The sequence below is a fragment of the Thunnus maccoyii genome, chromosome 2 (genome assembly GCF_910596095.1).
Source record: "Thunnus maccoyii chromosome 2, fThuMac1.1, whole genome shotgun sequence".
Taxonomy (NCBI): domain Eukaryota; kingdom Metazoa; phylum Chordata; class Actinopteri; order Scombriformes; family Scombridae; genus Thunnus; species Thunnus maccoyii.
In genome coordinates, this window is record NC_056534.1 from 22,079,553 (window position 1) to 22,104,303 (window position 24,751).

The 24,751-nt window shown below is 38.5% G+C and overlaps 1 protein-coding gene across 6 annotated transcripts in view; it reads right to left on the bottom strand.

Moving 5' to 3' along the window:
- tenm3 (teneurin transmembrane protein 3) overlaps positions 1-24,751 on the bottom strand; it is a 369,694-nt gene that overhangs the window by 332,766 nt on the left and 12,177 nt on the right. Inside the window, exon 1 of one of the 6 annotated variants that reach the window (XM_042397881.1) lies at positions 12,406-12,444. The exons of 4 other annotated variants lie outside the window; for them this stretch is intronic. The gene's annotated coding sequence lies outside the window, so the exon portion shown is untranslated. Of the gene's footprint in view, positions 1-10,919; positions 11,786-12,405; positions 12,445-24,751 lie in introns of those variants that run through there. One more of the 6 variants, XM_042397861.1, reaches the window with a different exon arrangement.

Consider the following 24,751-nt stretch of genomic DNA (forward strand, 5'->3'; position numbering starts at 1 on the left):
AGGAAATATGCCGTCTTTGTTGCTCTTGCTGCACAAAATGCCAAAGTCAAAAATGTGGAATGAGAATAGTGTGAATAGTTCAGTCTGAAAATGAATTCAGATGCTTAGCATTTTTTCCTTTGCAATTCGCTACACTTCTACATTAGTGTGAAACAGCACATTATCATCAGAACAAATGCTCTATTTTGTCATAACACCAACACACACAATCACGCAACTGTTCCCTCTCTCTCACTCACACAAACACACTCCTGCACAGCCAAACCAAAAACCTTATACAAATGTACCCACAAAATGTGTTTTTTTTCCCCTTGAAACAGAATTCTTGTCAGGGTTGACAAGTCTGTTAAACTTGTATGTATGTATGTATGTATGTATGTATGTATGTAATAGAATAACTTATTAGAATCAGTTTATAGGGCTCCTCCATAATTTAGTACTGATCAATACATAGGGCTTGGTGATATGGTCTATAAATAATATCACAATATTTTTATGCTATATCGCAATACACAATATATATCTTGAAATCTCCTCTAAACTAATATAACCTACTAAAATACTAAACTACAAAATAAAATATTGTTTTAATAAAGTTGAATAAAGTACTGTTATAATAGAGTTAATAAAGTTCTGTTATAAAAAAGTTAAATAAGGTACTGTTATAATAAAGTCAAAGTACTGTTATAATAGAGTTAAATAAAGTACTGTTACAATTAAGTTAAAGTACAGTTATAATAAAGTTAAATAAGGTACTGTTATAATAAAGTCAAAGTACTGTTATAATAGAGTTAAATAGAGTACTGTTAAAATTAAGTTAAATAAAGTACTGTTATAATAAAGTTAAAGTACGGTTATAATAAAGTTAAATAAAGTACTGTTATAATAAAGTTAAAGTACGGTTATAATAAAGTTAAATAAAGTACTGTTATAATAAAGTTAAAGTACTGTTATAATAAAGTTAAAGTACGGTTATAATAAAGTTAAATAAGGTACTGTTATAATAAAGTCAAAGTACTGTTATAATCGAGTTAAATAAAGTACTGTTATAATAAAGTTAAAGTACGGTTATAATAAAGTTAAATAAGGTACTGTTATAATAAAGTCAAAGTACTGTTATAATCGAGTTACATAAAGTACTGTTATAATAAATTTAGGTAAAGTACCGTTATAATAGAGTAAATACAGTACTGTTATAATAAAGTTAAATAAAGTACTATTATAATAGAGTTAAATACAGTACTGTTATAATAAAGTTAAATAAAGTACGTTATAATAAGTAAGTTATAATAAAATGAATCAAAGCGGAACTGCTGGCGATTGTCTCGGGCAGGAAGTGTAGTTGCTGTGAACTTGAAGCTTGAACAGAAGATTGACAGCCTCACCTCACCTACATACACACTCGCCCAGGAGAGTGGTCTGGATGGACAGGTGAGTGTGTGAGATGTACATATGAGCTCTTTTTTTTGGTGTCTGTGAGAGAGAAAGCCATAGGAGAGAGCCAAAGAAGTAATACAGCAAAACAAGTCTCATGTCGGCGGCTTAAAAAATTATGACAATATGTACTCAGTGTTTGCGATATAGTCATTTACTACATCCCATGTAGAACAAGCCGCGACACTGAGTATATTAGATATATCACCCACTCCTACTCCATCAGATCCATCATACCAAAGGCTGACCTCAATGACTGAACCATTGTCATTTTAATTAATAAAAACATTATACAGTTCCATAATATTGGTCTTGTATTACTTTGGTTGGTGAAGTTCAAGTAACCAAACAAATCAATACTGATTCTGGTTCCTCTCTTACGTTCTGCAGTTTCTCACCATGTTTATTCTCTGGTTACTTCTTCGGCTACCTCATCTTCCAGCCACGGAGCGCCAGATACTCATGGGTTGCTGGTCATCCCAAGTCAACCAACTCTACATATGTGGCCTCTAAGGTCATCACTGTTTACCTAGGAAGGATTTTGGGATCTAACCTCAAGTACAGTGTGCTAAAGGACTACTAAAGTGGCTTAGTTGGGGTTAGGGAAAGATTGTAATAATAGTTAAATATAAAAAATGCAGGTTTTCTGCCAGTATATTACAGGCCCAGTGGCCTAAGCATCAGGGAAATCTTTTTTAAATGTATATTTAAGATGTTTTTAAACTAAAATATGTTATACAAGTATCATAGCTCCTTTAAGGAACAGCTCAGTGCATGCATGCAGTGTATGTGTAGTGAGCGTGTGTGTGACGGTGAGTAGCCTATGAAGTTAGCAGTAGAGCTGTGAACGTAGCAGTACAGTGTGTGTTCAGTTTAGGCTATTTGTCAGTGAATCAATGATACAACTCCTCAAGACCCAAGCCGAGGTCCCGTGTCTTGTTTGCCACCCAGCTGAACTGAAGGGGGTTATCCCTGAAGTTAGTGACAAATTGGGCCGAAGCTCACTTCAGGTGGAATGACCTTTAAGGTGGACCAGCTATTCTCATTTTAGTGACAAGCCACTCCTCAGCCCCCACCCATCAAAAAAAGACACTTGGCTTGGAACAACTTTTCTGGCAGAAACCCTGAAGTGTTAACAGTTACTTTCAGATGGGACACAGACCTAGATCGCAGGTATCAAAGTTAGGGTCGAGGTGAATGTTGACGCTGGACACCCTGGTTGCTGAAGAGTGTCAGCACAGCAGATCCAGTGTGATACAGCTGAGAGACTAGGCTTGGGCGGTATTTATTTTTTCATACCTTTATACCTTCCTGACATTTCACCAGGGTATATGGTATATGATGATTTAAAAAAAAAAGTAAAGGCTGAGCTGCTGGTGACAGAAGTCATTGTAGCATGTATGATATTGTCTAGTAGTGATGTGCTGGTCAGGGTTTTTTAATGCCTACATCCACCCAACCTATTATGAGAGCCAATTCACACAGCCCAACCTGAAAAATATGTGTCAATCAACCAACCGAACCCGAGCTTACCTTCAAACCAACTGCACAGAAAATACGTTATGAATATGAGCACTTAGTGGAAGTACAAGGCAAAAATTCAGAGATAAAGCAATTAACTAGGGATGCCACAGTGAGAACATTTTTCCACCAGTTACTAAACTTGTGACAACACTGATGTTACCGGTTACACCAGACATTTTACAAGGTAAGATATACATCAATGACGCTCATCCATGGGTGCTTACTTTGATCTTCAACATCAGATTTTTAGTAACTTCCCGTTACTTAAGAGTTAGTGCCAGCGGGCGTCAGGCTGCTGCTGGCAGGTCATCCTCTGTGTACAGCCGGTCTGCAGCATACCATAGACGTGGGGACAAGCCAGAGCATGACCACCGCTTAGAACCAGAACCAGGGCAACCCCCCTGCCATCCGGAGAGAGACACACCGAAAACAGGCTGAGCAGGCAGAGAGTGCACGAGTTTCTACCGAAAACAAACACCGAGACCTGGGGAGACATGAGAGCAGCTGCTCGCTAACAGCAAGGGAGGACTGTGACTCTGCTGCTGCTCCACTAAAATGCAATTAAAATTATCAACAGAATGTGAAGAAATAATAAAATGAGACCCTCTTGACTTTCTCAGTTACCTGATTTCTATGTAAAGGACTTGGGACAATTTTACCAGGAGAATGCAAATGATGTGATGTTTATGCATGTTCTTGAGTGCCTTGCCTCTCTCCCATCCCCCTACAGTTCCAACAAGGTGCAACACGAGTTAGCGTTAGCTTAGAAATGCTAACGTCCAACCCCGAGCTGGCTTTCTTCTTATTGGACAGGTAAGCTAACATTACTATAAAGAATGTGAAATATATTGCGGTCTAAGTTGGCTAATGTTAGCACTACTGCTCGTTTGCAATGGCTGAGTGTGAGCATGCACATAAGCACGAGCAACTTAATGTTCACCGGTGTCATAATAAGAAGGAATTTCTGATTCTTACATATTGCACCTTTAACATAGATACTGTATATCAGTAGTACTAGCAGTATTATGTGTAAATAGGTATTGCAGAGTTTATGTTGGATTAAAGTGTGCAATCTATAAATCGTTTGTTAAATTAATATGTACATGTTCTGCCATGGCAGGATTGAACAGAAAATTATAAATAATAATGAGGTATCCAAAATCTTTAATTGTTGTTGACTTGCTTATGGGTTAGGATTAGGTAAGGTTATTTACTATTATTAACTGGCAGAAATAAGTAGCCTATTTTGTCAGGAAAGCTGAGGGGAAAGATAATGGTACTGACATTCAAATGCTTTCTTTTTCATTCTAACATTTTCTACAGTCATGAAAACGTTAGAAGTCAAAAAAACTTTTTCAAATAATATTCATATTGTATTCCAGTAATTTCATTTCTATTAGGCATCAGAGGATTATTACATTTTCTAGCGAAGATTTTTATTTTTATTCCCAAATATGTGGTTAAGGTAAACTTGGTTTCAACCTCATATTGCTCATAAAAAGCTTTAAAGGTAGACAAAGAAAAAAAATAATTTTTTCAGACAGTTTGACATTATATCACATATTCTTCTCTGTGTACAGTTACCTGATGGCCTGGGGCCAGACACACACACACACACACACACACACACACACACACACACACACACACACACACACAAAAAAAACCATACATTATGTACACTGTGCAGAATGCAACCGCATAATAAAATCTGTGGCGATTAACAGTGATTTTGTCATTAATTAGAAGAGATGTCCCAAGCCTATCTGGGCCAATCCAAGAATATTTTCATGGATCAGTATTGGCTAAATGAAAACCTTTATTGTACTCTACGGTGTTTTGTCCAACTTAGCCTGTTGGTAAGACAGCTGGGCTACACATGAGTGGAAATCAGAGTGTGTGGCTGTAAAAACATTATTTGGGAGTGACTTCTGAGTATTTTGGCAAAATACACGGATTCACTAAACCCTAACACTACCTAATCTAATAAGAGAGAGATGGGAGATAAAACATTCAGGTAGCAGCTTCTCATTATGTACTGACCAGCGCTTTCACCAGTTCAAATGACAATCATTGCCAGCGGCGGGTCATATTAGATGTCACTAATTGACATTCATTCCGTGAGTAACTTGATGACAGGCCAAAATAGACCTTTTTCACTGCATACACTTTGACTTCTTATAATAGGAAAATCACACTTGTTACTAATAACTTTAACAATGGTTTTGTTCTATTTAAGTGTCCCAGTATGCCATCACAGTGAGCCAGCATGTGCAATTCTCTAGTAAAAAAAAAATCTAGCTGATCATGGAATGTCAATATCAGGAGTCGCATTGTCCCAGTTAAACTGTCATTTTTATCTCATCATTGATTTAGCTGATCAATTTAATAGTTTTGAACCAGTACCTCCAGGATCATGAAAATAGGGTAAGAATTTTAGTAGGCTACCTGTTATTTCAACATGCACATCTTCTGCTGTTATGTAAATGTAAGTATCAAATCAGACACGGTATCAGCAGATACCCTTTATTACGAGACTGGAATCTGGATTGTGGCCAAAAAACTTGATCAGGACATCCCTACTAATTAGAAATCCTCTTCCTGATCAACTACCAGAAGTAGTTCCTAAATGTGGCATAACGCTGTTGTTGAGATCAAAATGGCAATGAAGGTGAACGTTACGAGATAAAACAGTTCAGAGAAAGCACTGTACGCTGTTTGTTTCTGGGATTTGTGCTTTTTCACTGCTTTTGCCTGCACTGCTTTGTAATCTGGAAGCCACAGATGCACAAGCACATGAGAGATGAATACTGGGGCTGTTGGAACAGTCTGGCCAAGACAGGTCAAGTAGTATGGTCTAGCTGCAGGCTACATCAGGGAAAAACAGAATACAATTATGTTTTGTTAAATAAAATATGTCCAGCACGCAGCTAGCCAGTTAGTATTTTTTTTGTTTCAAATTAACAATATAGTTAATACCCTACAATTAAAGCATAATTTATCCATTTAACTTTAATATGTTTTATACTCAGCTGTCAAAACTGGGGAATTCTGTATCAAATGACAAAACAGAAAAATGCCAGCAGTAAGTGTCTGATAATGATCTGGTTCAGCACCAAAACTCTGACATTTTCTTCGTATCAGATTTTTGGTGAAGATATAGGCTATGTAACATTCACAAACACACGCACACACATACACACACACACACACACACACACAGGCTCCACTGTTGGACAAAGGGTCCATTTATGAAGCTCCAGGTAGCTTTCATCAGCTGGATCTTCAGTCTGAGCACTCCCAAGATAATACACACACACACACACACACACACACACACACACACACACACACGCACACTATGCGAATAAATCTTCAATTTCAGGGATCTCATGGTAATTATTGAAAATATAAACACGCACAGTAGAAATAGCCCACAAGGTGCACATGTGCACAGAAATACACACACACGCAAGAACACAGCATATGTTCAAGTCTGTACACAAACATACACAGTGACATACACATAATGTGCCTTGACATGCACATGCACACACACACACACACACAGAGTCACTTAGCTCAGTTAATATGCCAAAATGACAAAATGCATGACCACACACAAATACACACACACACAATATCGTGCAAAATACACAGAAGCATTTCAGTCTAACCCAGTCTCATATGCGTGTGTGTGTGTGTGTGTGTGTGTGTGTATGTGCTGGTTGTTGCTATTGTGTGTCTCTTGCTGGTTGCCTATTTGCGTTAGCATATTCAGAGACACGCACAGGCACATACATCCAACATATTGAGCGGAACATTTTCATCCAGTTTGCTGATCTTTTTATAAACTGAGTTTGTTTCCAAATGTGGGAATCTTTTAATTGCCCTGGACAAGCCAAACCACTGTCAACACATGGCAGTGTAGCAAAGCACTATAAAAATGTTTGTCTACGTACAATATCTGTCTCTGCTGCCAAAGTAACATTAAGGCGTTTTGGATTGGATACAGTTATACATAATGACTTTCAGTGACTGAAAATGCTTACTGTAAATGGCTGGATTACCAACAAACAACATAAGAACAGATACTGTGGAATGCATATTGTGCAAAGTTCAGTCTTCAGCAATGGTTTGAATATAAGTGAATAATAAAAACAAACACATAAATTATGTTATCCATTAACAGATGAGTGTCCATGTTTTATTAAAAGTGTAGACAGTCAAATGCACTAAATAGAACTGAGTTAAAAAAAAAAAAACACAACAATTGATTGTGGCGCACATTGATTTGAAATGTCTATACGTCCTCCAGTCGGTTTCCGTGCTGTTGGGAGGCTCTAACATGCAACATTCAACTGTGAACAGGGCATTTGCATGCTGTCTTTTTTTCAGAGGGAAATCAAAATGAACCGTAAGAGATCATAGTCTTAAAAAAAAAATGTAATGTGGATTTTTACCGGTGCTTTCCTTTAAAAAGGTAAAAAATAAAATACAAAAAGAGGAAGAAGAACCTTACAAGAATAGTTTCAAAACAGAAGCTTAATTTTTCTGACGTGAAATATCTTTTTCAAGTCACAACTTCCCACAGTTACCTGAGCGCTGCCAAAGCTGCAGACCTTTCAAATCAAACTCTGCAGGAGTAGAGCGACTGTAAAAATAAAACTGGCCAGCATGTTCACTGAGATGTGTTACCAATCTAGTTTTGCAGCTGTGAAAGTTTATTTTGGACTGTCAGAAAATCAATTGAAAGAGATGGCCACCTGGAAGGCAGAAAAAATGCTTTCAAAAATCTAAAAATGTGGAAAATAGCTGCTGAACAGTAGTAAGTAATTTCATTTCTTTTTTGGGTCCAATAGCGAAAACTATATTCATTGAGCTTATGGTGTTTTTGCATGAAAATAATCAAATTTATAGATAAATGTGTAAAAATAATAGAAAAGAAATAGAAGTTTAAATAACTATACTGTTTCGTCCATACTATTGAGATGCACAGGAAAGCAGCTACATGTCTGACATTGTCTGTATGAAACATGGAACTGTCATATACAATTGAATGTTTTCAACAGTCTTTGTCAAGCAGTAATATGAAATATGTTTTTCACTTCTGCTCATTTCTTGTGTTTGGACAGGGGGCTGCTTGAGCCATCTGTGACACTAACAGCGATGAACTGAGAGAGTCTGTGCACTAGAGAGTCTGTGCAAACACTACTCACAATCCATTTTACCTTCATCTACAGATTGTTATAACTAATGATTACTCAGCTAGTTCATAGAAGAAATTAAAACAAGCACAGTTTGCATACACCAAATATCCATTTAACTCAAACGTCTCCACTTGACCCTACAGTGTGCGCCCATTGTTGTGCAGAGACTTACAGTATAGCAGAACTGCCAATCAATCACACGTCTATTCAGTACTATGTTCAATAATGACTGAATTAAAGATATAATACATACAATATTTAACCAAATACCTCGACATTAATAATGTGGTAATATTTTGGAGATGATAATTGCTGGTTTTAGAAGATATTTCTTTTGAGACAGTAATTTAGATATGAAGACATGTGTTTTCCTGAAGAACAGTGACATAAGCTCAGAAAATTGCAATGCAGCCAAAAAAAAAAGGAAAGATCATATTTTTGTTACATGACTATATTGTAGTCTATATTATACACACAAGCATACAATACATAACCAAACTCATAATGATAGAGTATCTAGTCTCAGATCACGGTATCATTATATTAATATGTGACCTAGCTCTGCAATAAATCACTGCATCCTTACATTGGACTTTATATAAGCAGAAATTTTATACACCATACAACACTTCCACTGCTATACTGTACTGTAAGTGGACTACAACCATTATAATTAACACTTGCAGTGCAGAGACAGGCGGCATCAAAAGCATCATAATGACAAAATTAATATAAAGAGTGTTTTTAATTTTAATTTTTATTTATTTATTTATTTTTTTTAAGGTGGATGGATGTTTTTAAGTGCTGTTTATTTTACTAAAGGTTAACACACCTTTCACCTTCACAGTACCTTACTGTCAGCCACAACAGTGATCTGCAGTAACAACAAAAGCTCCATTTTCTGAACAAGAATGCTGCAATTTTGCTGCAATTTCCGTAAAGCTACAGTTCATGTGAGGTTTTCCACAGAATTTAACTTGAATATAGTATCTACTCATCCCAAAGCATAATAATCGAATGGGACAAAGATATTGTGAGTACCTGTCATTTAGAGTGCAGTGAAGAGACCAAAGACCTATGCTCTCTGTTTTAAAACCCACAGGGGTAAAAATTAAGGCCACATTTCACTGGAATATGAGGTCAAAGCAGTTTGTAAGTTTGCTTATAACTTGGCAGAAAAATACAAAAAAGATTGCACGTTTGTAAAAAAATACAGAGGGCACAAAAATCTATTGTACATTTCCATGAGGGCAATTGAGGATATTACAGGACCTCATACTGTAGCCTACGTGTGTTAACTGTCCAATCAGAGCTGCTAGAAATGTAAGACGCAAGGAAGATATGAATTACCAAGAAAGAGAAAGCCACTCAGCATTTACCTTTTCGGTTTACCCTTCACTACGTGTAGTTTCAATATTCCGTAATAGTCTGGCATCACCTTTACCTTTCTCAATCTCGCTCACACACACAAATGCACACACACACACACCGTCCCCACACTCAGAAGATGAGGCAAGCTTCTCTCGGTATTTATTCCTCAAAATTTACTACAGGCTAAATGCAGACACTCCTCATACAAAGTGTGATCTTATTTGTAATCAATAAAAGAACAGGTTAAACTTCTCCAGCTGCAATAATCTGTAATAAAGCCCAGTGTTTTTTTTTCAAAGTATGTGCAGGAATACTCAGATACTCAATTCATAAGGAATTGTCCCAATTACTGACCTTAAGAGAATGACAGTTGGAATCATAGATTTCACTCTCACTTATATTACAGTATCTACCCGGTTGTAAAATTCATTAATGAAATCACTATCTAGTATCTTCCCATGCAGCAGTCCGGAATTGAGTTTTGGAAGGGATTTGGCATAATAGTGTGTTTTATATTGAAAAATTTTAGGGAGTAAATAACAATTCCACCATTTGTAATCAGTTTGATATGCAGAAGTTTTCCAAAGCTAAATAACACCAGAGTTGTTTTGTTTTTTTCAGCCCACAATGAAACAATTAAACCCTTTTTATCTGACCTTTATTTGCCTGTATATACACTAAAATAACGAGGCAACAGATCGTCTTTATGAAGCTATGATTTTATGAGATTATCTGCGTGTCGGTCTCTACAATTGGGGACCAAATATTAACAATAAAACAGTCTGAACTGCATACCTAACCACAAACCAAATCTTCAGTACGGAGGGAACGCCTTGCTCTCCATTCGAAAAACAGTGGATTTAACAAACTCTTGTTTATGTTTAGGTTACATGCATGATGTAATAAGATTCTAAACATTTCCTATATTTTCAGTAAACGTGTAACCATTCGGCATACAATTCGATTAGAAGTGCGGAGCCTTTTTAAATATAAATCAACTTTTTATAATATGTTCTCACCGCTGGCTCGTCGCCTACGTGCATCACTGTGTACAAGACGCTGGTAAAAACAAGCCAACCAATTAGAAAAGTTACATTTGTATTAGAGCAAGTGGATTATAAAGTGGTTCCGATGCTATCGAATTTAAGCGTTCAGGATTTTAATGCTCTTAAAACATGCTTTAGGTGGTACGTATCGACATGCCAAGCATAAACCTGCCATCTTTTAACGGAGAGAATGGCATCTGTCGTGAATACGACACAAGTTAACCGTGGAATGCATATGCTGCACTTAACATGAGCACAATTTCAATAAAGCTTGTCCGTTTGTTATACCTTCTTTGTATTTGGTCAGGTATAGTGTTTTTCAGGGTTTTCCTACCTGTTCGTCCCAGTGTGTGGGATCCTCCTCTCCCAGTTTACGGCCACCGTCGTGGAGCCGGTTGTTTTCTTCCACTTTTTCCACAAAAAAAAAAAACTTCCACTTTTTAAGTTTGTCGATTTCAATCTTAATGGTGAAAATGACAAAAATTAAAACTAGAAAAAGCGCATTTCAGATCGCCGATTGTCACACCGTCCTTCTCACCACTTTTCTCACGTTTCTAAACCAGTTATTCCCAATGAACTTAATTAGAAAGGCGGAAAAAGTTTTTTTTTTCCTTTCTTTACCCGGAGAGTTTGCAATTCTAAAATGTCTGTTTTTTTTTCTAAAAAGAACAGCTCCGCGCAGACGAACCGGAGCGGCCAAGGATGACAGCGCGGCGCGCGCGGCTGTCAGAACAACGCACACGTGAAGAACGAAGTATCGGTGATGAAAACAGATGAAATGCTCGATTCCACTGTGCAGGCGCCGGTAAAACAACAGTTTAACTAACCTGGAGTTAATTGAAGCTCAATGTTTTTTCGTCCAAAGCATCATTTTCCACTCAAAAATAAAGCGCTCAGTAGGTGGAACACCTTTCCCCTTTGCTCTCTGCTCTTCCGCGCGCTGTCCCGGCTGCACAACGCACGCGGCAGCTACAAAACACAACCGTCTCTGCAGGACAGAGAAACGTAAAAGAGACCGAGAGAGAAGCAGAGAGAGAGAGCGCCGGTAAAGCCGAGAAACAAGACTGTCCTCTGTTACTGCTGCCCTCTGCAAGTGTGAGCCGGCGCGAGCTCATCTCCTCCCGGTAAAAGATGATGATACGCCAAGCGAGGCAGAAACGGAATACTGGGGATCCCCTGCTGCGTCCAATCCTGACGTCGCTACCGGTGTGTTTGCGTGCGCGTGTGCGCGAGTAACTGTGCGTGTGTGTGTGTGTGTGTGTGTGTATGTGTGTGTGTGTGTGTGTGTGTGTGTGTGTGATCGGTACGGGCGGTTGTTGCGGGGTGGTGGGGGGTGACTTTGAACTGTAGCCTATGCCCAGTCTGTTACAGGTGACGGCGGAGGGGCGAGAGCGGCACGAGTAACATTAAGACCGACGGTTAATGAGGGTTTTTTTTTCCCGCTTCTAGTCTGAGTCTACACACAGTCTTACAAAGATGTAAGGACGAGGCTGCCCATACACTGATATATGTAGTCTAGCACCATGAACGGCTTAATGCAATAGAACTGACATTCAAATTAGGCTTTAAATTAAATAAATAAAAGGTCCAAATTAAAAAAAAGTAAAAAAACAAAATACAACAACAACAACAAGAAAAAAAAAAGCACAATATTGCAAAATTACGATATATATTGTAATTTTGCGATATTTTACATTATATATAGGTTTATATATACTGGTACACACACACACACACACACACACACACACACACACACACACACACACACAATGTGTTGGCACCTACGTCCTACTCAAATTTAGCTTCATGACACTTACTCCCGTTGTTCTCTCCTGACTGGATCCCTGCTTGTGTTGTATCGGCTCTCAGATGTACATCACTTTGGATAAAAGCCTCTGCTAAATGAAACTGTGAAAAGTAATTGCAAAATTGAATATGTTCAAGAACAAGATATCTACACTTTTTAAAATATCAGAGGCATAAATATCTACACACACACACATCTAAAGGAGAGATGGATGTCTCTGGAGCTAATTGTGGGGGTTAGTGCTTTGCTCAAGAGTAAGTCAACAGCTTTGGAAGGGATTGTAAATCTAGTGTCAAACATAGCATAATACATGTACATTCACTTTTCTAAAACTAAAAAAGAAAAGAAAAAAAAACCTAAACTCAAAGCAACTGAACATAACTCAAAAATAAAATCATTGCTAACATCTCTGTGCTCTAAGCCAATTTTTACAGATGAGGATATAGTTCATAAAGTGACTTTATAATCTGATAGCTATAATTTTAGATGTGAATAGTCTCTGAGAAAAAGCATTAAGTTGCATAACACATACTGCAAATGTGGCTTGGGAATAATTGCAATGAGAACTTGTCAGCTCTAAGCAATGACTTGGAAGTGTTCTCCTACATAGCTGTCAAGATATTATGATTGCAATTTCCACTGCACTTTGGATACGCCACATAATTATTTTCATCCTTTTTAGACTTAAAACAATGCTTTGCTACAGATACACTGGAGAGAGCAAAAACCAAACATTGCAATGTCATCCACAAACCACAAATCCTGTAAGTAACTGTGCCCTGTCACAGTGTGCTTAGAGCTGTAAATTGTTCTTTTTTTTTTTTCTCCCTGGTAGTATTTACCTTCTGAAAGCCATGGTGAACAATATGTCCTATCTGAAGGTCATCATATCATTTTCCATCTGTAAGTTAGGGTGGAAAGTGTTCACATGTAAAACAGTTTGGCAATTAATGTCATCAGTTGACACAGTCAGTCTCTGAGTTACTAAATTAGCCTTAATGCATTAAAAAAGGTTTTCCTGCCTAAAAAAGTTAGTCAGTGTGGAAGATAAAGATTAGATATCTCTAAAGTCTTTTCTAGAGGCTTAACAGAAATATAATTATTGAGTCATGTATTAACTTATTGTTGTAAAAACAATTTTTAAACTGTTCAGTGGGGAACAAACTGTGGATGGTATTTGTGAGTATTAAGCAGACATAGTGTATATGTCTGTGGCAAAGGAGACTCTGGACTAAACCATTAAACTCCAGGGGAACAATCAGGATACAACTGGTGTGTAATTTATGTTGCGTTCGGTTGTTAATTTTGTGCTGAATAAAAGACAACGCAAAAGCTCTCACAGTGTGTTTCCTTTACGGCTGGGTTATTCAAGCACTGCTTTCTACCTGCATTCATGAGTGCGGAGATCAGTATGCTTCGAAAATATTTTCACAAGAATCAGTATTAAGCCCTGTTGGCCATAACAAAGACGGGAGATGCATGCGAAGTGTAGGCCAAAAAAAAAAAAAAAGGATATTTATTAAAAGGGAAAAATGGGAAAGAATACAGTGGATGAGGATGAATACAGCGCTGTCAGAGCTGTATGCAGGTACATTTGCCTGGTGTAAAATGTGGTTGCTAACAAAACCAAAAAGCAGGCTTGGTGAGTACAGGCTTGGTGCATGATTGAGGGAGCACAGCGAAATCTGGGCAGGGTTCATGTAGTGACACAGGCCGGGCTCAAAGTAAATAGTGCTGCAGTCGTGCTTTACAATGTGAGATCTGAGAAAAAACTGATCCAAACCAGGCCAATTAATTAATATTTACACCACAGGAAAAAAAAGTGTAGCTTATAGTATTGTATATGTGGTATGTAGGAACTCCAACAAGTGAAGCACTTAAATTTAATGGGTTTGTAATTATAATAATATGAATGACACGGGGTAACATATTGGTTGACTTATTATTGTTTCATCGTATAACAAATCATTTTAACATTCTTCCTTTACTGAGAGAGCGGGGAATTATTAAACATCTTATTTTTGTAATACAACCCAATAAAACAGGTCTGTAACTGTTTCAGAGGAGTGCTCAACCCTATGATAATGTTTGGTGTATTTTCTCGTGCTATTGTTCATTGTCTTTTCTGGGCGCCAGCATGAGCGAGTGGCCTTCGCAGCAGCTGCTCTCCATAGGTTTCTCTGGACTTTTTCTGCCTCTTTCCTTCTTCTTTTCCCTGTTCTTTGGATATATATTTTGTGGTTTACTTTTGCTTTTATCATTAGGACCTACACCCACTATCAGCTGATCATGCTTGTCAACATCACCTACATGAAACTGGCAAGCATCCCAGTGGAGCCTCGGAGACAGAGGAGAGAGGGGTGAGAGCTGGTGCTAAGGTGAAGGAGAGAGCGAGGAGATTTAAACCCTTCCTGCCATCTATCGTCATGGGGATGTGAAATAATTGACAAATGAGATGGACGAACTTTCTACCCTCACTACAGCACAACGGATATATATCGTGAGTTCAGTGTCTTGTGTTTTATGGAGACATGGATATAGGATGCTAGAGAAACAGAGTGGTGGTAAGAACAAAGGAGGAGGGCTTGCCGTTTTTTTCAGCTCAAGATGGTGTTACTCCAGACATGTTACCATGAAATCTAAGGTGTGAAGTCTTGATATTAAACTGTTAGCAGTGGGAATGTGGCCATACTATCTGCCGTGGGAATTCTAACATGCTATTGTTATGGTTAGTTACATTCCTCCTTTCGCCAGTGCAGCCACGGCCGTGACGTCATCCACTCGATTGTCGTAGGACTTCGGACACAGCACATGGATGCCCTCATCATCATCTTGGGAGATTTCAACCATGCCCCCCTCTCTTCTACATCGACTAACTTCAACCAGTACATGAAGTATACAACAAGGGATAATAAAACACTGAACTTACAGTATGTAAATGTCGGTATGGCATACACCTCGACTGCCCTGACCCCACTAGAAAGATCGGATAACAAACTAGTACACCTAGTGGCCAACTACATGCCTGTTGTACTACGTATACCAGTCACTACCAGGGCTGTTAGAGTATGATCACAGGAAGCCAGACTGGGATGTACTCTGCACTGCACATGGAGAGGACATCAATGGCCTATCAGACTACATTATGGACTATATTAACTTCTCCACGGACATTCTCCCCACCAAAACAATCTGCTGCTTCCCAAACAACAAGCCTTGGTTTAATAGAGACATCAAATTCATCTAGAAGAAGCAGGCTTTCAAGGCTCGGGATAGAGAGGCCCGACGCATCCAGAGGGAGCTGAAGAAAAAGTTTAAGGAGGCAAAGAATGCATACCGGTAGAAGACTGAGAGTCAGCCTCAGCAGAACAACTCGGTGGAGGTGTGGAGTGGGCTGAGGAAGATGACTGGCCAGGGGTGGAGGGGAGAGAAGAGAGGGTAAACAAGTTTAATCAGTCCTTCAACAGGTTTTACTCAGGAGCCACATCACATGCTCTCAGTTACCAGTGGCACTGACCTGTCACATTATGAACACCTTTGGTGGCAGACTCTCTGGACCCCTTACTGTTCGCTTACCAGGCCAACCTTCTGTCTCTCTGATCCATCTTAAAATCATTTGGGTGAGCCTTTCATCAGTCAGACAAAGACAATGAATGTCATCTAGGTGAAAGGGAGCTGAGGGACGTTAAAAGATCTCTCTGAATCCACATTCTTCTTTGCCAAGCCAGAGCTGGCGTTTTGTGGCAATGATAAAACCAGTAGGCCTTGCATTTGTGATAATTATGTAGAGCTGCTGCATGTCATGGCTCAGACAAACCCTGTTACCTAGCATACCAAATAAACTGAGTGGTGTGTGACACAAAATGCCATTAGCAGAGAAATCAATTCAATTCATTTAGCAGACGCTTTTATCCAAAGCAACATACATCTGAGAGCTGATACAACACAAGCAGGAAATCAATGCAACACTGTTTTGTAGCAGCTGAAGAGGAGTTCACTAATATCACTTTTGCACTTTATTTTTTTTGGAGATTCAATGAGTAGTTTGGAGTACATTACAGTACGTTGATTTGGCACTTGAAGTGACAAAATTTTTGGCATGCACATACAGTGCAAGCTATTTGTGGTTTGGTGTCTTGGTCGAGAACGCTTAAATATGAAGGATCAAAACACCAACCTTGTGATTACTGTCCAACAAATGGAAGCAGAAAAAGAGTTGTCACTTGGCACTGCTACTCCAATAGGTGCACTGTTGAAGCAGGCAGACAAACACACAATAGTATAACCATAGAAAAATATGAGAAAGTGCAGGAAAACATGGCCAAAGTAAACTGCCTAGAAATATAGGAATCTTTTAGTAAATAGCCTAGAGCGAAACAAAGAAAACAAAGAAATGGTATAGAAATTTGAGTTATTTTCATCAAGGTCATAAGTGAAGCCAATTACTCATTGCACCTGTGTAAAATCTGGTATATAAGTTCTTCCACTCTGGTCAAATACTGGATCTTACACAAGTGAAATGAATCCGCAGAATAGCTTCACTTTACTTACTTCTTGTATTCACTTATCCTTCTGTACGTGAGACCTAGTTTAAATAAATGTTGCATCTTTCATATAGTATAAGCGTTCTGCTTTCTCACATCTGACAGTGTGCTCTATTTTCATTGGTACAGCACATACTATTTTTGACAAAATATGGCAGCAAGGCTTTTGTTCTTGCACAAATATAATTCTGTGGACAAGCACAGACAGCACATATTTATGATAGGATGTCAATAACAGCCACTGAACTGCATGGTGTAAAATATAAAATAAGATAGTTATTTCACAGGAAATTCATACACACAAAAAGACTTTGACACTACTATGTACCAAAAATGTGGATTCAGTCAAGTCATACCCTTGAGCTAACTTTAACCAAATAGTTTAGTGATGTGATCATTTACTGTGCATACTCCTCATAGTTTGCTGATTAGTTGAGAATGTATTCATTCAGGCTCAACTGATTCTCTGTGATTGTTTTCCAGACTTGATTAAAGTTTTAAAAAATGAGCTTTGCGATATAATCTGGCTTTATGAGGCCAAGGACATGTATAAACTAGATTTATCTGATGTGAGGATTGAGAATTCAAGTGAGAACCCAAGGATACTGTTACTACATGCCAACACACACAACATGGACTTGTGGACTTCATGAAGTCTGCTGAAACCCAACTCCTGGAAGAGACCTGCAGCAACCACATGGATGATTGGTTTAAAGCTTATTCAGAAACCATACCCTCTTTGATCAAAATGATGATCAAAAGCCCAATGACTTATTGGTTGGTGCTGCATTTGACAGTCAGTACATTCAGATTTACCTCTTTAGGTTCATGGTGTAATTTTTGATGGTACCTATGTTCTTTTTCTGGTCCTTTTAACTAAAACCTTTAACCTCTTATGTGAGAACATCAGTGGTTCTGTACATGTTTTGACAAGATGCTCAAATGGAATACAATATCTCACGTATTTCAATTGCATTATACTGATGACACATCATGTTTACACTCCATACGGACATGCCACCGACTTTTCACGCTCCTGCCGTCTGGCAGGTGGGACCCAAACCAGCAGGTTCACGGACAGTTTCTACCCACAAGCCATCAGGTTACTGAACTGCTGACACTATCACTTGCACACACACCACACACACATACTACAGTAACACAATGGCATACACATACCAATGATTGGACCCTTACTTCACACAATTGGCCACTAAGAATAACTACTGTTTACATACTGTTTACTGTTTAAATAACTACCGTTTTACATTGTTTACCACTAGTGACTTGAATTCATATCAGTATTGCACTGCATACATGTTTTCCCATGACTAAGTTGACAACCAGTGTTATTAGGCTTCAAACCCCTATATTTATCCTGGTTTCTTATTATTATTATTTGTCTTCTGCTGTGGCTAAAATTGCCATGAGCTGGAATGAGCAAAAACTATGGAACTTAGCACAATAGCTGGAAATGACATGCATGCTTCCCAAGAAATATGAGCCCAATCAGCCAGATGGTGGCGCTGTGATTAAGCCCCGAAAATTCAATTTTTGAAAGGCCACACCCCTCAAACCATAGGTCTGATTGATTTGAAATTTGGCACACAAGTCCAGCTCAATGTGCTCTACAAAAAATGCCTCTTGGACGATAAAAATCTGCCATGATGGATTTTTTGCTAATTTGCATGAATTGAAAAACAGTAAAATGAATAGAACTTTTTGGATTTTGACTCTATCAACACATCAAATTTTTATTATAAGTAGGCAAGATTGATCGTAAAAAACATGGCCGCCATCGACCAAAACACCTTTGCAAAGGGCGGGGCTTAGGAAATATTGGCCAAAACTCATTAACCATTTGTCCAACCATCATATATGTTGGTACATAACTTCAGTCCGTAATTGGGAATAGATCTACAAAAGCACTTTGAGCCTGACCCATTGAAGGTGCCAAAATGCCACAAATGCGTATCTGAAAACCAGGTGCACAGAATTTCACCAAAATTGGTTTGCATGCTCTGAGGGCAAGTAATAACCAAAATCTGAAGTGCCATATTGATCGGTGCAAGTGGGCATGACCAATCACATATTTGCTCATAACTCAAGTTGCCATTGATCAATCATGACTCACTGGAGACATCCAGCATCTCCTGAACATACGCACCAAGTTTCGTTCAAGTTGGATGAAGGGGGGAGGAATGGCAGAACTTGCTTTGTGATGGTGAAACACTGTGTGTGATTGGTCTCACTCCATCTTTAAACAGAATTAAATTAGCTGAAGTGACTTTACTCACATTTGTGAAGCCTAAAACCCGCTTGTGGCTTTAATTTTGGACGACTGAACTGCTTCCTTCTGTTGAGTGCAAACAGGTTTGAACCCGCAAATTGCAAATTGAAAATAATTACTATGCAAATACTGTTTTTATTTTAATCACTAACTATGTCTGTTTTTTTATTACTGCCTTAACTTTTTTTTTTTTTTTTTTTACTTATTTCATTTATTATGTAAAGTTAAGTTGGCTCTGAGTCTAAGAATTTCATTAGTGTTATCAAGTATATGACAATAACACTTGAAAAATGAAATGTGGGATTGAACAACTCCCAAACACTACCAGAAAATTACCTGGATGGTTCCTTTTGTGTTTGACAACAACAGCCAGGATGAAATTGTCTCAGAGGCACAATACTACTGAAACTGGCTCTGATTAAATAATGCTACTATTCCTGCTACTGCTACTGCACCAGTGGTGAGGGCCAAATTGGGTTTGAAAAGCATGAAAATGTACTACCTGAATAGGACATGCCACCATAGCATTTATCCATGGCAATTATGTTTCACCATCTTGTGGCAACAAGCCTTTACAATCAGGATTATTTCAACATATAAGGCAAACATGACACACACATCCAGCCGGAACAGAGCAACATGGGCATCCAGTTGGATATCCTCACCCTTATACCTTTTCTTTGCTGCAGTGCTTCCTAAGAAAAATATCAGGGCTGCTAGTTAGCCAACTTTCTTCACCCAACAGTGTTCTCTTACATCAATTCCCCGCCACTGCATGCTGGGTAGGGAGAGTCCAAACAGCTTGTTTCAAACAGCTGTCCACTATTTTGGGAGTCAGACAAATGGACAGGCAATCCAATGCAATAAGCTGAAACCTGAAAAGAACTCAGTGGAAACGTCTGTATTATCTAACCTTTGACATTAGTCATTAGATTCAATGTTAATGATGTCACTGACATTACAATAATAATATTGTGATAATTCAGTGATAATTCATGATGCTCCGAATCAATATTTTTAAAATTTCGATTGAATGAATTTAGGCTCTGTGATGTAGATGGATTGCAAGTAATTCACTCATTGTATTAACCTGTTCTTCTCTTCTTTTCGTCCAACTAGTCTCCTCCATCTGATCCTCTCCTCATAAGGAAACATACAGTATTTCTCACAATGGAGCACAAAACACACATTTGCATTTTCCAACATATAAAGCTCATTTCATGAGACTAAGCAGAAGCTGGTTTGAATTGGCTGTTGAAACAAGTGAAACCAATTCTTTTCTTCAGTCAAGTCGTATTACAGTCAAACAATATTTTGTGTGACAGTAGCTGTGTAAAATATGACAAAGAATGAGTGTCCAAAGGATTGTATTTATGTATGGTGTGTATGAATTTGCATGTCTATATCTGCATATAAAAATGTGTTGTGTTTTTATAGCTTGCCCATCCAAGGCCGTACCAGTTACTGTTTTACACAGCGGCTGTGTGTTTTTTTTAATTTGGCCACATATACAAACACACACACACACACACACTCACACACATAAAAAAAGAGATTCACAGAAGCCAAAAACATACATTCACTTGCATGTTTGTGAATATTCACGACAGACACACAATCACACAAAAAACAATCCTTCTCTGTCAAACACATGTACATGCATGCACACAAATGCTTTTTACTTGCTGGGAAGTATTTGAGCCTTGATATTGATGGTAATTTGCACATTAATCTTAAGTGTGTGTTTGATCTCTGCTATTGTTTCAAATGACATTGCTGTAATCCCTTTGATTTTCTCATACAGAAGACTGTGCCAGTTTAAAGACAAATCTGAAAGCTCTGCTAGTTAAAAAGACACAATACAAAGAAAATGCACTAGTATCTATTTCACTAGTATCACTAGTATCTGCTCACAATTCAGTGCTAGGTATTAAAGCAAGAAAATTTTGTGTATGTTCATGCTTTTGTGAATACCTGCCAATAAAATGCAACTCACACTAAAATAAAAACAGACACACATAGACATACACACACATGAATGAGACACTGACAAAAATCACACAACTGCCAGCTAAAAAGCTTCCATTAAAGTGAATAAAAGCACCACGATTGAAATATCATATTGGAATCATGTTGCTGAACTGCGTAAATTGCTTTTCATTGAATTGATGTACAATTGTAAACTTAAAAAAAAAAAAAAAAAAAGGTAAAAGGAAATACAGGAGGGACTTTAAATGTGTTTTATGTGAGCAAGGATGATGGACTGTGATGAGGCTGCACCTGCTTATTGCTTGGACACTTTATTTATATTTCTTATTAGAAAAATTCCATTCAAGACAGATCCTTCTATCATGATACTAGTGTGTACTATTTATCCACATTTTTATCTTTTTGTAAATATTGCAGTAAAATGGTAGAACATATACAAAGATGTTCTCCTGGAGATGTAGCTTACTGCTTGTTACACAGGCCTTTTAACATTTTGACATGTCAGGGGCAACTACGGCAACTACAGCTTGGTTTCATTTAGGTTTGCCAGTGAGCCAACATGCTCAAAACCTGGCTGCTGAGGCTTAGTTTGTTTTATTAGTTACGCCTTTGACATTAAGTCAAGTTAAACCGATTTTATTTCCATAGCTAAAATCACATTTTTGTCTCAGAGAGTTTTACAACACATGACCCCATCTAGTTTAAAATGTTTGAAGCACAGAAAGTGTGTTTGTAGCCTGGAGAGCATCTATGAATTATGAAACAATCAAAGAAGAAGAAGAAGAAGAAAAATGTCTTCTTGCACTCATGTGTGTTTGTTAACACTTAAGAGTCGGATCAGAATATGTATTTTCATGGCTATAATGTCTTTCAATAATACAATTAAAATTGAAGTACTTCACATACTGCATGAATATCATCATGTCTACATGTGCTCCACCTTACTGACTCGCAGATCCTGCAGAGGACTCAGAAGCTGGAGGAATTACTAACGACAGCTGACCTACACAGTGCTTGACAGCAGCGCTCTCCCACCAGCTCACTGTATACATCACAGGCCTCTGCTAGAGCCCTGCACAGGCCTGAAAATTTAGGCTCAAGCCTGAGGCGTTCAGACCCCGCTTGAGACTGACAGCTTATGCAATGTCTCTGCACTTGACCTGAAGCTAGTGTGAAGACATCCAAAATTTCAATGACCACTGAGCAAAAGAAAGATGAAAGTCTGCACACTGTAGCTCCCCTTAGATGCAGTTTAATGAGACATCCACCAGTGATGTTTCAAGATACATGCTCTTTTTCAGACTACTACAAAAATATACAGTCACCATCTTAAATAGATCATAGGCTCCGGTCACATGACAGTCACATGATATATGCGTAAAACCCACGTGTAAAGAAAACAATAAAAAACACGTGTAATATATAGAAATATATAATATAAAGAAATAGGACTCCACACGTACAGTAAGAAGCTGTGGGGAAAAAAAGTTCATATAAGTGCACAAATCAGGTTACAGCCTAGATAATATAATATTAATGTATATGAAATATTCCTCTTTCACATAATCACCTATGTTTTCTCTATTAAACACACAGTCATTCACTTATGCATGTACACACACACATGTCCGCATGCAAACACTGAAAAACCCTGAAACGCCACAGTCTGACTCACTGACACACTGACACACCACATCTGGGGACATTTCTGAAGGAAAATCATGCAGATTTATTCCTCCTATGGGTCAGAAGAGACAGAACCCCGGGGAGAGAGAGAGAGAGAGAGACAGCCAGAGAGAGAGAATGAAGAAAGTAAGAATGAAAAACAGGCAGTGGGTAAAAAAAAAAAAAAAAGAGTGAATGAAAAAGAGGAGTACAAAAAAAAACAACAAAAAAAAACACAGAGGGACAGAAAGAGAGTAAGGCTGTTGTACAGGACTTTTGGCCTGTGAGGAGCTGTCTGTGTACATGAATACCCTGGAGGCCCTTTGACACACACACACGCACGCACGCACGCACAGAGCATGGCCTGTGGTCAGGCTGTGTGCTGTGTTCCATAGAGCGAAAGGACAGGTGTGTATTCAAGCAAAACCTCTCTCTGTGTCACTGTCAGTGCGTGTGTGTGTGTGTGTGTGTGTGTGTGTGTGTGTAGATTTGGCTGAGGGTTATGCTCTTATGTACATTCATTGCCAATGTGCACTCAACGATGTGCATGAACCTCCCTCTGTCATCCACACACACACACACACACATATGCAGAAGCTATTGTCATTGTGTCAGTAATCTATGGCATATCCAATGTGACAGTAAACACACCCTCTTTCTCTGTGACACACACACACACACACTCAGATGCTTTCACATCACTGGAGAAATGTTAGGACAAGCCAATGTCATCCCTCTGTAGTGGTATTGTTCTGTCTTCTCTCCATCACTGTCTCTCACTCTCCCCGGGCAGAAAGGATGTCCCCATGTCTTGCCAGCTAGGACACAGCTCCCCCACAAATCACCTATGCACACACAGTCACATACTATCCAGCTGTAAGTGTGACCATGTGGTGTAAATGAATACCCTCGTGGGCATAGTACACATTTTGTGGAAATGTAAAGGGGTCATTTTGACAGTTACTACCAACTGCTGCAACATTTTAGTTTGATGTAACATCTTTGTTCCTCACAGCTGGTGAAATTTTGCTTTTGCCTTCTAAAGCTCGAATGGACACCCCATAGAGCAGTTCTAGTCACAGGGCTGAAAATTCATTGTTTGTCCTGCGGATGGTGCTAAATGAAAGCCATGGGGACGGTAAAAAAGTGTCAATTCTAAAAGATGTGCTCAGCAAATTTTGTGACAATCTGCCCATTAGAATATGAATTCTCTTTTTTTCCCCAAAGTTGACATTGTGGCCTGATGGTGGTGCGAGGAAAGTCCATACAGTTCCCACAATGGGAAAAGGTTATTCCTCTGGGGAGCATGGATGTGCTCAGTGAACGGCCCTCTGCCCCTTGATACTTCCTCATCAGGTGTTTGTACCTGCTATGATGTTTAGACATTATATCTTCCTTGGGTATTCTTAGCTGCTAGGACATTTAGACATTATATCTTAATCAGGTTTATGCAACTGTGATGTTTTGACATTATATCACCATTATGTATCTGTTGCTAAATCTTTGTATGAAGCAGTAATATCAGCATTCTGTCATTGACAGAAAAGATGCTCACACTCAGCCTGATTGCATCCTGATACACAACACATACTCTGAACAACAACCCACATTAGCTTTCCTGCTAAAGTCTCCTTCTTATCTAATGTACAAACATGAAGTTTATGAAGTTAGATAGTTTATTAGCTGCTCAGCTGCAGCACATAAAAACATACATGCAAATGTTACTTCTGGTCCCGTAAGATACTGGTGTGGTCCTAACTCTTCAATACCACTGCTAACAACACACTGTCTGCTAGGGATGTGCAGAGAGCCCAGTTTTTGCATTTGTATCTGTATTGTTGAGGCAGAAAAATTATTTAGCCTATATT